At 48.1% G+C, this 15,507-nt stretch overlaps 1 protein-coding gene across 5 annotated transcripts in view; it reads left to right on the top strand.

Moving 5' to 3' along the window:
- Positions 1 to 13,533: 13,533 nt before the first annotated feature.
- Positions 13,534 to 15,507, top strand: part of RACGAP1 (Rac GTPase activating protein 1) — a 28,282-nt gene continuing 26,308 nt past the window's right edge. For 2 of the 5 annotated variants that reach the window (XM_023257030.2, XM_006933682.5), the window contains exon 1: positions 13,534 to 13,676. The gene's annotated coding sequence lies outside the window, so the exon portion shown is untranslated. Of the gene's footprint in view, positions 13,703 to 15,507 lie in introns of all 5 variants that reach the window. The other 3 variants (XM_006933683.5, XM_019834897.3, XM_023257028.2) reach the window with 3 other exon arrangements.

The following is a 15,507-nucleotide window of genomic DNA, read 5'->3' as shown; positions in this document are numbered from 1 at the left end:
ATTGTACTTCTCCATCTTTCCTCCTCTACCATCTCATCACCGCCATAGCCATTGTAGTAGGCAGCCTCTAAGGTGACTCCCAGTGGCCACTGCCTCCCAGCATTCATGCCCTTGTATCATCCTATCTGTCAAGTACGGGCTGTATTTGTGTTGGTGAGGATGTGGGGGGAAAGGAACCCTCGTGCACTGTTGGTGGGAATGCAAGACGGTGCAGCCACTGTGGAAAAGAATATGGAGGTTCCTCCAAAAGTTAAAAATAGAACCACCTCATGATCCGGTGATCGCACTATGGGTTATTTACCCAAGAAAACAAAAGCACTCATTTGAAAAGGTATATTCACCCCATGTTCGCTGTATCATCATTTATAATAGCCAACATATGGAAGCAGCAACCTAAGTGGCCATCAAAAGACAAATGGATAAAGATGTGAGATATGCATTTATATATATATGTGTGTGTGTGTGTGTATATATGTGTATATATGTGTGTGTGTGTATATATATGTGTATATATATGTGTGTGTGTATATATGTGTGTGTATATATATGTATATATAATGAATATTATGCAGCCTTAAAAAAGGATGCGATATGCCATTTGCGACAACGTGGATGACATAGAGAGTATTATACTATGTGAAATATATCAGACTAAGAAAGACAAATACCATACGATTGCACTCATATATGGAATCTAAAACCACAAATGCATAAACAAAACAAATGCAGAATCAGACCTATAAATACAGAGAACAAACTGATGGTTGCCAGAAAGGAGGGGGGAGGGGGATGGACAAAACAGGTGAAGGGGACTGGGAGATACAGGCTCCCAGTTATGGGATGACTAAATCATGGAAATAAAAGGCACAGCATAGGGAATATAGTTAACGATATTGTATTAGCAGTGTATGGTGACAGATGGCAGCTACACTTGTGGTGAGCACAGCATGACACATAGAGAAGTTGAATCACTGTTGTATACCTGAAACTAATGTAACACTGTGTATCAACTATACTCAAATAAAAACATTTTATTTTATTTTTTTAAATTTTTTTAACGTTTATTTTTATTTTTGAGACAGAAGGAGACAGAGCATGAACGGGGGAGGGGCAGAGAGAGAGGGAGACCCAGAATCGGAAGCAGGCTCCAGGCTCTGAGCCGTCAGCCCAGAGCCCGACGCGGGGCTCGAACTCCCAGACTGCGAGATCGTGACCTGAGCTGAAGTCGGACGCTCAACCGACTGAGCCACCCAGGCGCCCGCAAATAAAAACATTTTAAATTATGGGCTGTATTTAATGCCTCGCTTCTAGTGAAGAGAATTTAGTAGAGGTGATGGGATGTTACTTCTAGATTAGGCGACAAAGAGACTGTAGCTTCTGTCCTGGGTATTCTCTCACTTGCATCACGGAAAGCAAGCTGCCATGTTGCCAGCTACTCTCCGGAGAGGCCCATGTGACAAAGGATCGAGGGAGTCCTCAGGCCAACACCCAGCAAGGTCCAAGAGCCCAAGAGGAACTGAATCCTGTCAACGATCACATGTGTGAGTTCGGAAGCAAATCTGCCTCCAGTAGACGAGACTGTAGCCCCTGCCGACACCCTGGTTGCTGTCTTATGAGAAAAAAAGCCAGAGGCACCTGGTTAGACCACGCCCAGATTCCTGACCTGCGGAAACTTTGAGAGAATAAATGTGTCTTGTTTTGAAGCGTTACGTGTTCGGAGTAATCTGTCGTGCAGCCACACGTAATTTACACGGCCACTATCACCACCACCTCTTATCACCACCATCACCATCATTATCCCCATTGCTACCGCCATCTTCAAACTCACAACATCAACATCGCCACCGTCGCTACCAACACCAGCATGCTCTCAAACTCACCACCATACCTACCACTACAGCTACCAGAGCTATTGCCACCATCCACCCCCCCCCCACCCCAAATGTGGATTCTAACGTGAGCGCCACCACCACAATCATCACCTCCCGCTATAAATGCTTTCCTGACACCCAGTATGTACCAGACTCTATGCAAGCCCCAAGGTTACAAAGAGATAGGAGACACAGTCTAAGGCCCTCAGAGCATGATTTAGGGACTCTCTTGTGGGACCAGGACACATTCATAAAAGGTGAATAGTAAGTCAAGAAAGTCTGTCCTATTGCCACTTTGCACGGTAGCAAGACTTCATGGAGGCCTCAAAGGATGGGTGAGATCTGGATAGGCAGAGTGGGGAGGGGAGGATATGAATGAGCCTGATGTAGCAGATGGAAAATAAAGTGAGGAGATCTGGCCAGAGGGGAGGACCAGGCAGGGGGGCGGGGTAGTGGCAAATGAAGTGGGAACCAGAAGAGAAGCACGTGAAAGTATAATGCATTTGTGCAGGGCTCTACACTCTCCAAAGCACTCTCTGTGCTCCTCGGTTGAGTAGTATAATCCACTCAGGGGCGCCTGGGTGGCGCAGTCGGTTAAGCGTCCGACTTCAGCCAGGTCACGATCTCGCGGTCCGTGGGTTCGAGCCCCGCATCGGGCTCTGGGCTGATGGCTCAGAGCCTGGAGCCTGTTTCCGATTCTGTGTCTCCCTCGCTCTCTGCCCCTCCCCCGTTCATGCTCTGTCTCTCTCTGTCCCAAAAATAAATAAACGTTAAAAAAAATTTTTTTAAAAAGAATCACTCCAGGTTCCCATCTCAGCCAAGGGACCCAGGCCTGGGATGGAAGCCTCGTACCTTCTGCCCCAACAGGAGGCAGCACCGAGTGCTGTGGCCCAACTTGAGTCATAGTTCCTTGCAGCATACGACTAGGGCAAGTTATCCAACCTCATGTTGGTTATACCTCCTTCTTGGGCTGTTGTAGAGACCAGAAAGCATATGAAAAACACTGCAGGTGTTTCCAGGCAGCCTGGAAGTGGATGTGAATTCCATCCTGTAGGCTCTCTGCACCCTCTGCTGCCTAGGGTCAAGGGTCAGTCAAGGGAACACCTTGACTATTCACCCAGGGTCGGGGCAGAAGTTGCCTCATTTGCATCCATTGCACAACTCCAGGGGGCAGCACTCCCTGTACACATGAGGGTAGGAGGTTGGAAAGGGACACTATTGACCAGTTGCTTCTAAAACACCTGTCTCTTCGGAATGTCTTTCAGAATTGGTCCAGGAGAGTTGACTCCTCAGTTCAGGTCTGTTTGACAAAACAAAAACAAAAACAAAAACAAAAAACCCTCATCTGCCTTTCCAGAGAAACTACTCCCTCTACTCACTGGGGGGAGTGGGACTCAGGGCCGAGATCTTAGGGCTGGAAAGAACCCTCTGGAGCTTCTGGATGAAGGTTGGGTCCATCCTTCAGCCAGGGAACCTATGGCAAATCCCCATGAAACAAGACAATGCTATGTCAAACTTGTTTACAGCTTTCTTATCTGAGGCTTTGTTGACACCAGCCACAACCCTAGGACATAGATAGGCCTTATTATTTGCTTCATCCCTGCTTTATGGATGGGGATGGGAGCTCAGAGAGGTGAAGCGATGATACCCAAGGCCACTGAAGTGGTGAGTGGCCGAGCTGACCTCAGGATGCCAAATGGCACGTTGTCCCCCAACCCACACCGCCCCAGGCTCAGAGACGCTCAGTGACTTGCATGAAGTCCCTGGCTTAGATGCAGCAGGGGGGTTAAAACCCAGGCCTCCTCTCCAGCCCCTAGAGCGGTGTTCTTTCTGCTCCATCACCCTGTGCTGGGTAGAAAAACTGCTGTGGGGAAACACAAGTTTGGCAGTGGGAAGGGAGAAATGATGGGAGGGTTGGGGGTGGAGCTGTAACCCTGCGGGTGACTGCGGAGGATGGGGTCGATAAGGAGATGGGAGGGCTGGGACTCCAGGGTCCCTAGTTGGCTGGGGCTGGGACCAGCCCTCCCCACTCCATCAGGCCTGAGGCTGCATTCTGCCAGTGTTCCTCCGCCGAGACCCCTGGAGAGCCCGAAATCAAATATTCCTCTTCCCCTGTTCAGGCAGCCTTATTGCCATTGACAGCAAATGTATTGCTCTAATCTTTTCTCATTTTGCCAAGATGGGCTCCGTTCTGACCTCCCTCCCAGCCTCAAAGGCTTCACAGAGGTGGGAGGGATGCACTGAGGTGGGAGGGAGGTACAGGGGCTGGGCTGTAAATGGGGCAACTGCAATGATCCCAGATTTGGTATGGCCTTGTCTCTAGAAGGCTGTAAGACTTGAAAATTGGGAGATCTCTGGGTCAAACCCATGACTGAAGGTTCCCCTGTGAAAGCAGATGGGAAAGGCTTGGTGGGCAATGAGGAAACAGGCCCTAGGGGCCCCAGGGAAGCATATTTCTGCAGAGCAGATAGGCCTGGTGTGTATATGTATATATGTGTGTGTGTGTGTGTGTGTGTGTGTGTGTGTGTGTGTGTGTGTTGCAGCCAAAATTCTAAGCTTGGGAGGCGGTCCTGTTGAGATGGGGGAAGGCAGGGTGTGCCCACCCTCTCCAGAATGGCTGGCTTGCCCGCCTGTCCTTCTGTCCACTCTGCTGCCCAGAGAAGACTTGCCAACATGAATGCCCTTTCCGGTTGCCTCTCCTTCTGGTCTTCTCTGCTTAGAAGAACACTCAGGCTTGGCAAATCTCAGAAAGGCACCGTGGAAGGCCCAGAGGTGTGGGAAGGCAGAAGGAACAGGCTTGGGAGACACTCAGCCTGGGGGTCAGGGCTGGTACCCCGAGCCCAGGCAAATAGGGAGAGAGGCCGTGTAGAGCACAGTGGGTGTGGGAAGGAATTTGCTTCAGCAGGGTACATAAGAGGGGAACAGCAGATGAGTGGAGCTTGGCCAAGGAGGAGAAAGGAGTGGCCCATCTAGAGCAAGAATGAGGCATTAAGGGGTGAGGGTCCAGTGTTCTGGACTAAGGGGGCTGGAGGCTCTGGGTCCTTCTTCATTTGTTCTTTTTATTTTATTTTTTAAGTTTATTTATTTAGAGAGAGACAGAGAGTACAAGTGGGGGAGGGGCAGAGAGGGAGGGAGAGACAGAGAATCCCAAGCAGGCTCTGTGCTGACAGTGGAGTCCAATACAGGGCTCGAACTCACGAATCGTGAGATCATGACCTGAGCCAAAATCAAGAGACGGACACTTAACTGACTGAGCCACCCAGGCACCCCGTCTTCCATTTGTTCTGCTAAGATCAAGCCTGAGAGAGAGAGAGCTCGTCCTAGGGTGGTGCAGAGTCTCTGTGTCCCATCATAGTGAGCACCTGTCTGTGTGTACCTTCAGATTGGGTTGGAAAGTCTTCTGGATCCTGACAGTTTGAGTATGAGTTTCAGCCTCTGAGGGTTGTGTGTGGGAGCTCAATTCCCTCTTTTGGTTTCTCTGGGCCTTGCCAGGAAGAAATTCCTGACTGGAGAGGCTGAGCTGGGTCAGAGCCCTGCCCAGGGTTCAGCAGGGTTGGAGTGGGGTGGGATGGGGGGGTTGGTGAGAGAGTGGAGGGAGAATGCTGGCCTCTCCTGTCCTCCCCTCTGGCCTTGAGTTGCTGCCTCCTATTGTCAAGCAATAATTATTCCCTTTTGATACAGAACTCCCTGCCTGAACTGACCTGCCTGCTCTTCTCTGATTGTCCCCAACTCTACCTTCAGAAAGGCTTCCCTACCTCCCCAGGTCTTCATCAGTTCCCTGCATTCCTGAGGTGTGGCCATCCGGGCCTTGTTCTGTACCTTTTCTTCCCTCAGTCCCTTCCCCTTGCCCGAGGATAGCTGAGGTGGAATGTGAGGCCCATCCTATGTGGGAGGCTAGGAGCTGCAGCTCAGGGTCCAACCAGACGGGTAATTACCTCTCACTACCACAGGTGTCTACACAGTGCTGAGTGGCCTGGGACACAGGATACCATCCTCTCTGGGTCCCTTACCTCCCCTGCCTGTGGAGATACATCTCTCTTACAGAACCTTATGTGTAACAGGTCTCAGTGTGGTCTACAGACCCAGGACTGGAACCTTGGTCCCACCCTGTCCTAGTTTGGAACTGTCCTCTGGCCCATGGAGCCTCAGTTTCCACATCGTATGGGGCTGCAGCGCCCCCTGGTGGTCTAAAGCCCAATCTCCAGCGCAGCTGCGTAGGATGGTAGTTGCAAGGACCTTCAGAGGATATTTAGACCGGAGGTTTCCCAACTTTTCATTCCAAAAAAATTTCTCCACGATCCTGACATGCTGACGGTTGTACTTTTTTAAAGTAAACTCTATGCCTCATGTGGAGCTCAAACTCACAACTCCGAGATCAAGAACCGCATGCTCTACAGACTGAGCCAGCCAGGCACCCACAATTACACAGTTATCCTTCCCCCGGCAATTACACAGTTCCACACAGACAGGGTCCTCAGAGTCTTCATGGAGCCAGAGGCTGAATCTCCTGTGATCGCTCTACAGTTTGGGGACCACAGATTGAAACCAGTCCTTATGTCCTAGATGACGAGACAAGCTAAAAGGAAGAGATCTGTTTAAATCCACGTTTAAACCCCTAGTGAGGGGTTGCTCTGGAATTCGCATTTAGGGTAGAGATTTGCCACACAGAGTGCCAGTATCAGTTCTACAGGGGCCTACGTAGGGAGGAAGTTGCAGGCAGAGGGTTAGGGGGAAGCGAGAGAACAGGACCGTCTCCAAGAGGTGCAGAGAGCTCCCGCCCTGTCTTCTTACCATTCAGATTCAGGTAACACACACCTAGAGGAGCTGCAAGAGGGACCCAAGGGAAGGAGGTGGCACAAGAACAAACGAAGGGCAAAGTGGGGAGGAGCAGCCTGGTCTGCTTTGAGCCCTTTCCTCTATTTACCCAAGCTGCACAGACTCTAGACGAGTCATCTAACTTCTCTACGACTCAGCTTTCTCATCTGTGAAATGGGAGGGAACTAGTAGTTGAGCATCCCCCTCCCTGTGGGGATAATGCCTCTCTTACCCCCCCACCCCCCGGGATTGTTGGGAGGATCTAATGAAATGTGTGCGGAAGTTCTGGGTAAATAATGAAGTGATCAGGGAAGGGAACTTTGCATCTATAATTTCCTTTTTTTAAAAAAGTGTATTTATTTATTTTGAGAGAGAGAGAGAGAGAGAGAGAGAGAGAGAGAGAGAGAGAGAGAGAATGAGCAGGGGAGGGGCAGAGAGAGAAAGGGAATCCCAAGCAGGCTCTGCACTGTCAGTGTGTAGCCAAATGCAGGGCTCAAACTCATGAACCATGAGATGATTGACCTGAGCTGAAATCAAGAGTCGGATGCTTAACTGAGTCACCCAGGCACCCCTGTAATTTCCTTTTTAATCATCAGATCAACCCTGTGAAGTAGGTTCTATTATTCTCATTTAACATTGGAGATAACAGAAATCGAAGAGAGAGGGAGAGGGCCCAGATTTGACTCGCAGTCTGACTACTGAGAACTAGTTCTTGGCTTGACTTTTAGGGTCCACTGTTAGTAGAATTGGTATTGCTATGATTTACATAAATTTCTGGTCTTTTTAAAGAACCAGGTACTTCCCTCTCCTATTCAATCGCTATTCTAGAGCAGTGGTTCTCAAAGTGTGGTCCCCAAACCAGTAGCAATGTGTTTTAACAAGAACTTTGGAAGGGATTCTAATGCATATTAACATTTGAGAACCCCTGGTATAGAGCAGGGACCTACTGAAGGTCAGGCATGTTGTCAGAGATGGGACAAAGTGGGATTGAATGAGCCGTGGTCTCTGTTTTTAAAGAGACTGGAATCTGGTGGAGTCGAGTTCAGTACAATAACTACATCCCGCCCCTAAGCAAGGTTCCTGGATGCTTAGAAGAGGCAGCGGTGTGTTTCCAAAGGGGCCTTGCTTCTATTATAGTCTGATTTAGTTCAACACTTGATTCATTGTGAGAGGGTGATTCCTGGGCATGAAGCGGGGAAACCATGGACTTGGGAAGATTTGTTTTTGTTTTGTTTTGACGAGTTGTCCAGACAGGAAGACAAGGAGACACAAAAAAATAATAACTGATACTTATGGAGCACTAAGTATGCGCCAGGCAACGTGCTGAGAGTGCAAACACTGTTTCATTGAATCCTTTCAACAGCGCTTTATACTATCATTCTCATCCCAGTTTAATTGATAGGGAAATAGAGGCACAGAGAAGTCCAGTTGCCCATCACATAAATTGTAAGTGATGGAAGTAGACTTTGAACCAGGGCCAGTATAACCCCAGAGCTCACCCATTTAACCGCTATACTTCGCTGCTTCTTTTAGAGAAACAGGAAGTAAGGCCTGTCATTTGCTCAGAAACCTTCAATGGCTCACTAGTGCCTGGAGAATCAAATTGAACTTAATTTGGCATGGTTTCCAAGGTCCCTTACACTGTGATGTCAAAGTTCTTTTCAGTTTCACCCCTCCTCACCAATCAAGATCCTTGCTTTTCAGCCACACTGGATCAACTTCTCCATTTTCTCTGAACACTTCCTGACCACGTCACTTCCTACTCCCTTCCCCGTTGGGATCCTATGCATCCTTCAAAGCTCAGCTCAAATGCCTCTTCTTCCAGGCAGACCTTCCTGATCCTCAGCCAGAAGTGGGGCTGGCTCTCCTTGAACCCCGGAACACAATCCCAACCTCTGGACTCCGCCCTCTTTATACCCCACTGGACCCCACCTCCGTGCTTAGAAACACTGCCTGGAACGCGAAAGTGCTCACATCACGGTTTAATCGACAGACAAGAATTCTCGAATGGAGGTAGGGAGTGGGACCTCTAGAGATGGAGATCAAAGGACAAGGAACCGAGAGGCAGAAACCGGGACGAAGCGAAAGGATGAAGACAGACATCGGAGTGTGATTAGACGGACCGCAGCCAGGGGCCGGCTCTCAGCCCCACCCCCACCCCCAACTCCCCGCCCCGCCGCGCCAGGCTTCTCCGGCCGCCCGGTGACCCACGGTGACAGTAGCTCTGTTGCGACTTCTGGGCCGGCGGCCCGGCCCTGCAGAGGTGGGGAGCGGGGGCGGCGGGGCGCGGGCGCGCTCCGGCGGTCACCCGAGTCCTCGCCATTAGCATAAATCCCATTAGCGGCTCCCGGCGCGAGGCGGCGGCGCGGCCGGCGGGGGTGGCGGGGGAGCAGGCTCAGGTGACCGCCCTCCCCCTCGGGCTGGGAGGGCGGCAGTCCCGGTGCTCACGCGTCCTCCGACGGCGCGTTAGGAGGCAGAGGACCTTTTACAGCCATTACCTCGCTGGCACCGCGGAACCACCCGGGCGAGTGAGACTCCGGAAGCAGGAGATTCAATAACCAAGCCCAGATCTCGCCTCTAATAAGTGGCAGGGCCAGGAATCAAACCCATGCTTTCTGGCACCAGCTTTCACGCTTTTCCCATAACAGGTGCAGTGCCTCCCTAACCAGAGAGCTATAGTTTGGGAAGAAAGGGGGTTAAGAACCATCCTCCCTCCCTGCCCCGCCCCCCACTCTCTCTCACCTTTTCTGTGCCTTCTTCTCACCCGGCTGGTGCAGCAGGAAAAGGGGCTTAAGTGGAACGGGGGTGGCGGGGGTGGGGGGTATGGTGGTGGTGCCTTGGGTGGTGGGAGGTGTAGGCGGGCAGTGTCTCCAACCCTAATGGCTACCACCATCCCACTGAACTCACTTCTGCTCACTCAGATGCCTGTTAGAGCTGCAAAATCAAGAATATAGCAGTAAATTAGAGGAGTACCATCTCTTGTCCTCTGGGAGTTTATAGTCTAGTAGGGAAGATGGGGAATATTTCCTGAGCACCTGCTGTGTGCCAGGGACTATGCTAGGTGCTTTACATGATACCTCATTTATTCCTCTAAACAACTCTGCATAGGTACTATTATGATTTCCATTTATAGATGAGTGAGCAAAGGCACAGATGACCTGTGAAAGGCCATATAACCGGTAACTAGAAGAATCAGGAAGATGTACACATGAGGTGACATGTATGAAAGGGGGGTGGAACAGGGTGCTAGGGGAACTTCTAGCAAATGCGTGGCTCCAGGCCTCAGAGACCTTCCCGAAACAGGCATATCTCTCTCTCTCTCTCTCTCTCTCTCTCTCTCTCTCTCTCTCTCTCCCTTTTTAAGTTTATTTATTTTTGAGAGAGAGAGAGAGAGAGAGAGAGAGAGAGAGAGAGAGAAAGGGGAAGCATGAGCTGGGGAGAGGAAGACAGAGAAAGAGAGGGAGACATAGAATCCAATGCAGTCTCCAGGCTCTGAGCTGTCAGCACAGAGCCCGATGCCATGAACCATGAGATCATGACCTGAGCCGAAGTCAGAGGCTCAACCGACTGAGCCACCCGGGTGCCCCTGAAACAGGCAAAACTCTTAAGCTGCCCTTGAAGGGTGAGTAGAACTTAGCCAGGTGAAAAGGCAGTGAGGATGTGGAGGGAGAAGTGCAAATAAGTTCTAGAAGTGTCCAGAAGTGCAGCTCCAGGGGCCAGCCGGGCCAGGTTAGGGGATACTTGGTAGGGATTTTGGTCTTTACTGAGGAGGAAGTTGAAGTCAATGATTTTAAATGAGACAGAGACATGATGACAGTTGCGTTTTTTAAAAAATGTTTAATTTATTTTGAGAAAGAGCGCAAGTGGTGGAGGGCCAGAGAGAGGAAGAGAGAGAATCCCAAGCAGGCTCTGCGCTGTCAGCACAGAGCCCGACTCGGGGCTCGACCCCATGAACCGTGAGATCATGACCTGAGTGGAAACCAAGAGTCAAATGCTTAACTGACTGAGCCACCCACGTGCCCCTAGAGTTGCATTTTTAAAAGATCACTCAGGGTGTAAAGAATGTAAGTGAGGGGTAAACAATTTCATTGGTGGCTAGGACTACTGAATTAGACTCGGGCGGTGACGGTAGGAAGGAGAAAAATGTGCGCACACAAGAGATACTTAAGAGTTGCGCTCAGTAATTGGATAAGGGATGAAAGGGAGAGGGAGAAGCTGAATCATTTTACGCCCCCCTTCTCTTTTTCCAATCATTAGGTCCAATCATTTAATAAATGCACTTCATTTCATGAATATCTTTCCCATCTGTCCCTCCTTTCCATCCCTACTGCCACTGGCCTAATTCAGCTCATGTCTTCTCTCCCTAATGATACAGGAGGAGTCTTTGTACCTTCAGATTTTTCCCTCTCCAGACAATCCTCCAAGCCAGCTGAGCATATGACCCATGTAAAATGCAAACCTAGTCAAAGTCAGTCTGAGCCCCATTGTCTTGTCATTGTGTCTATTTCAGGACAAAGTCCAATCCCTTCTTAGTCTGGTCGCTACATATTTTGCTAGCTGCTTCATCCCCTCCTCAGGCTAAAGCTGCCTAAGAAGGCATCACGCCCACTGAACCCCCATCACCTGCGTGTTGAGGGAAATGTTCCTTCACAGCCCTAAACCTCCATAAATTGTTTGCTTGTGTATTTATTAAATATACACATGACTCATTCCTGAGAGGTCACAGGATCCTCCCATTGCTAGGAATGTGCCACCCCCTTCTATCTGGTAAATTCCTATTCACGTTTCAAGTACTAGCTCAGATATTAAGTCTCTGTAGGCTTTCCTAACACTCCCACTCCCCAGGTAGGATTAACTGCTTCCTTTTCTGTACTTCTAAAGCACTTCACACATACTGTGCCCTCATACTCCTCGTATGATAGATACCTAAGGTGGCACAAACTAATGCAATCATTAAGTGCTCCTGACTTTAAAGGGTTGTGAGGAGGATTAAGTGGGAAAATACATGTACAGCCAATATTTCCTTTCTTCATACCTTCCTTAATAATATTCATAACAGGGGCACCTGGGTAGCTCCGTCAGTTGAGGATCCGACTTTGGCTCAGGTCATGATCTCACAGTTTGTGAGTTCAAGCCCCACGTCGGGCTCTGTGCTGACAGCTCAGAGCCTGAAGCCTGCTTTGGATTTTGTGTCTCCCTCTCTCTCTGCCCCTCCTCTGCTCATGCTTTGTTACTCTGTCTCTCAACAATAAATAAACATTAAAAAAATAAAAACAAAATAACATTCATAACAATCTAGTATTACAGCTTACAAAGTTTAAACTTTGATAGTGTTCCATACACTCTCATTTGATCTGGGAATAAACATGTGAGATAGGGATAGTACTATTATTTCCTTATATATTGTTTTAAAGTTTATTGGGGCACCTGGGTGACTCAGTTGGTTAAGCATCTGACTTTCACTCAGGTCATGATTTCCTGGTTCATGAGTTGGAGCCCCGCAGCAGGCTTTCTGCTGTCATAAATAGTGGAGCCTGCTTCAGATCCTCCGTCCTCTTCTCTCTGCCCCTCCCCTGCTTGCACACTCTCTCAAAAAGAAACATTTTTTAAAAAGAGAGAGTGTGAGTGCATGCACTTGTGTGAGAGCACAGGAGGGGCAGAGAGAGAGAGAGAGAGAGAGAGAGAGAGAGAGAGAGAGAGAGAGAGAATCCCAAGCAGTCTCTGTGCCAATAGCACAGAGGCCAACGTGGCCTCTGAACCTGTGAGATCATGACCTGAGCCGAAATCAAGAGTCGGTGGCTTAACCCATTGAGCCACCAGGCGCCCAGGGGTTATACTATTATTTTTGTTTTATAGTTGGAGAACATGAAGTACCGAAGGGTTAAAAAGTGATAATGCAACCGGTTCTGTGGTATGCCTACTGCACAAAAGGGTTCCAAAGGTATTTGTTCAAATGGAATCAAGTTTTCTGGTTATAAAACCTGTGTGACCTTTCCATTAAACCACAGTGCTTTTTGTATGTGTTAGCCAGTAGTTTTTCAAATTGTGGGTAGCCATTCAATACTGAATAATAAATTCAATGACATAGAGACAACCAACATGGAGGCAGGGATAAAGGGAGAATAGAAAAGTTCAGAGTACATTACATCGTAGTAAGGATAAGCAGATCTCTGTGATACTTGGTTATAATGTAAAATTATTTCACACTGTGAGTCTGCATGAAAAAATATGAAAGCTCTGTGCTTAGCACAATTCCAAGTTCTAAATGACCATTTATTAAATGGAATTATAGTACTTTTATTTTGCATTTATCCCCACCCCCGCCCGAGCTGTTTCTTCCATTCTTGGCTACTGGAAAGCAGAGATCATATCATCTTTATTTTTCCAAGTCCTAGTAGAGCGCTTGTTACGAATTAGGCGCACTCAATAAATATGTGCCAAGTGAAACCCTGGATGAACGTATCAATGAATGAAGGCATCATATAGCTCAATAAATATGGTTACAAATGACTGTTCTACCTTCTTCCGGAATTCTTCCAATTCAACTGCGAGACGTGACACTGCTCAATTGATAATTTCCAAAAGCTCTAGTTCCCTGCTTGGGGAAAACAGAGAGGCTAACCATACTCTGCACTCACAGAGTGTCACTTGCCTTTAGTCAACACGGTCTCCAGAATGGCTTCAGGAATCGGCTCCGAAGGAAAAAAAAAAAAAATCCCTAAAACCAATCAACGCCCCCGCCCCCTGTTGACCTTAGTAAAAATGCCTGCCTTTGGCGTCTTCCTGGCAGCATGCGCATGCTCAGTCCTGGCCCCTCCCCCACCCCGTGGCGCTGAGGCGTGCGTCGCAGCGTAGAGGAATAAATTTCTCTGTGATTGGTTGGTGCAGGATTTCAAACCCGAGCCGGAGGCGCGTTGCTGCTCTGCCGTTGGATAAGGTGCGGAGGGAAGTGGAAGGCGGCCCAGGTGGGGGCCAGGCGGAACCGGCCAGGTGGGCGCTAGGGGCTGCGAGAGCAAGTGCGTCTGACTGTCTGGGTTTGTGGTAGGAGAGCGTCTGGGGTGGTGAGCCATGGCCACCGCGGGGGTGGGGGAGAAGGCCGGCACCTACGGCCCCTCCTCTGAGGGTCTCCACCGGCCGGGGGAGGCAGTGGCCCGAAGGGGCGGTGGCTGGGAGTGGAGGGTTTCTTTCTCGCTGCTGTGTTTTGCGGAAAGCCGGGGACGTCTTTTTGAGGTGATGGCTTGGACTGGGCAGGAACCACCCCCCAAAGAAGTGACTTTCACTTAAATACAGAGTTTGGGAGTGGGTGGGGTAATACTCCCATTCTCTTCGGAGGAGCATGGGTTTTTGGAAGGGAGGAAGCCCTGGTATTTGAGAGGCTGGGGTGGCTTGAAGCGGAGCCCCTCTTCCTTGTGGGCTGCGTGTTATCTAGGTAGGTGGGCGGAGGCAATGACATCTTGCCCGTCCCATCCTAATTAGGAACAACGAGACCTTACTTTTGCAATTTCACGTACACTTCTCTTCGCTGGAACTCGTTCGTAGGCAGAAGGAGTGTTTAGCGACGCGGGGTGGGTGAGAAGATAAGCCTTTTTTTTTTTTTTTTTTTTTTTTTCCTTTTTTAAAGGAAGTGTCCTTATCATTCTCTTGAGTGTGTGGGTGAGCTTTTCGACTTCTTGAAAGTGTTGAGAAGGCGCTTTTCCTATAGCTTAATCATTCACGTGTTTATTCAGTGCATAATATAAGTACAAGACAATCTTATTTAGTCTTAAAGGAGCTTGCATTTTATATGGGGCGATAGAACTTAAAAAGATAAACTGTGGTGAATCTAGTAGGCCTCTACACTATACTTTACATTAGTATAGCCCTTTTAGAAGATATTTTGGCAATATTTATCAAGAGCTATAAGAGGTTTTTTACCCTGCGATATAGTCATCCCAGCCTTGGAAACTATTCTAAGGAATACAGCCACCTGAAGAAAAAAAATGTTCACAGCAATGTTCATTCATTCAGTGAATATATATTAGTTATTTGCCAACTGTCAAGCACTATTGGGGGCACCAGGGACTCAGCAATGAACAAAACAGACAAAAATCTGTGCCTTCTTTGAACTTAAACTACTGGGGAGACAAACAATTAAATAAGTTAATATATACATCTGTTAGATGGAGATAAGTGCTTTGGAGGAAAACAAAGCAGAGGTGTTGGAAGGATAGGTTACAGTTGAAAATTGGGTAAAGACCTCACTGAGAAAATGGCATTTGAATAAATCCCTGCAGGAGGTGAGGGTGTAACCATGCAAGGGATTACAGGTAGATGTAACAGAAAAACTGGAAATTACATGAATACCCAAAGAAGAGAATGGTTAAATAATTGCTAATCAACTTTTTGTAACTTAATGGAAACATGAAAGAGGAGAGCAAAACACAAAATTCTATCAATCTGTGATTGCAATATTATGAAATATGAGTATATAATGGACAAAGATTAGATAAGGAGATGCTTGTAATTGTTTAGGGTGATGAGGTTTTAGTTTCATTATTAAAAAAACATTGTTTTGAACTTAGAAAATTTACAGTATGATGCAGTGTTTTATATCTGCCAAATGAGTGTTAGAAATAATAAAGAGACAAATTTGGACTGAAATTGTTAGGGAATGCTTTAGTGAAATTGGTAAGACTTACACTAGACCTTGAAGAATGAAACTGCAGAATGGGAAGAATCTACAGAATCAGAAAAAAAAAAAAAAAAAAGAAAACTTGGTATCTTAAACTGGTAATAATTTTCTAAGAAATAATTCAACTCATCTCTTTATTTTAGTCTTCAT

This window comes from Felis catus, chromosome B4, assembly GCF_018350175.1.
Source record: "Felis catus isolate Fca126 chromosome B4, F.catus_Fca126_mat1.0, whole genome shotgun sequence".
In the NCBI taxonomy this organism is placed as follows: domain Eukaryota; kingdom Metazoa; phylum Chordata; class Mammalia; order Carnivora; family Felidae; genus Felis; species Felis catus.
Note: the sequence above shows the minus strand (reverse complement) of the source record. Positions and strands in the feature narration are given on the sequence as shown.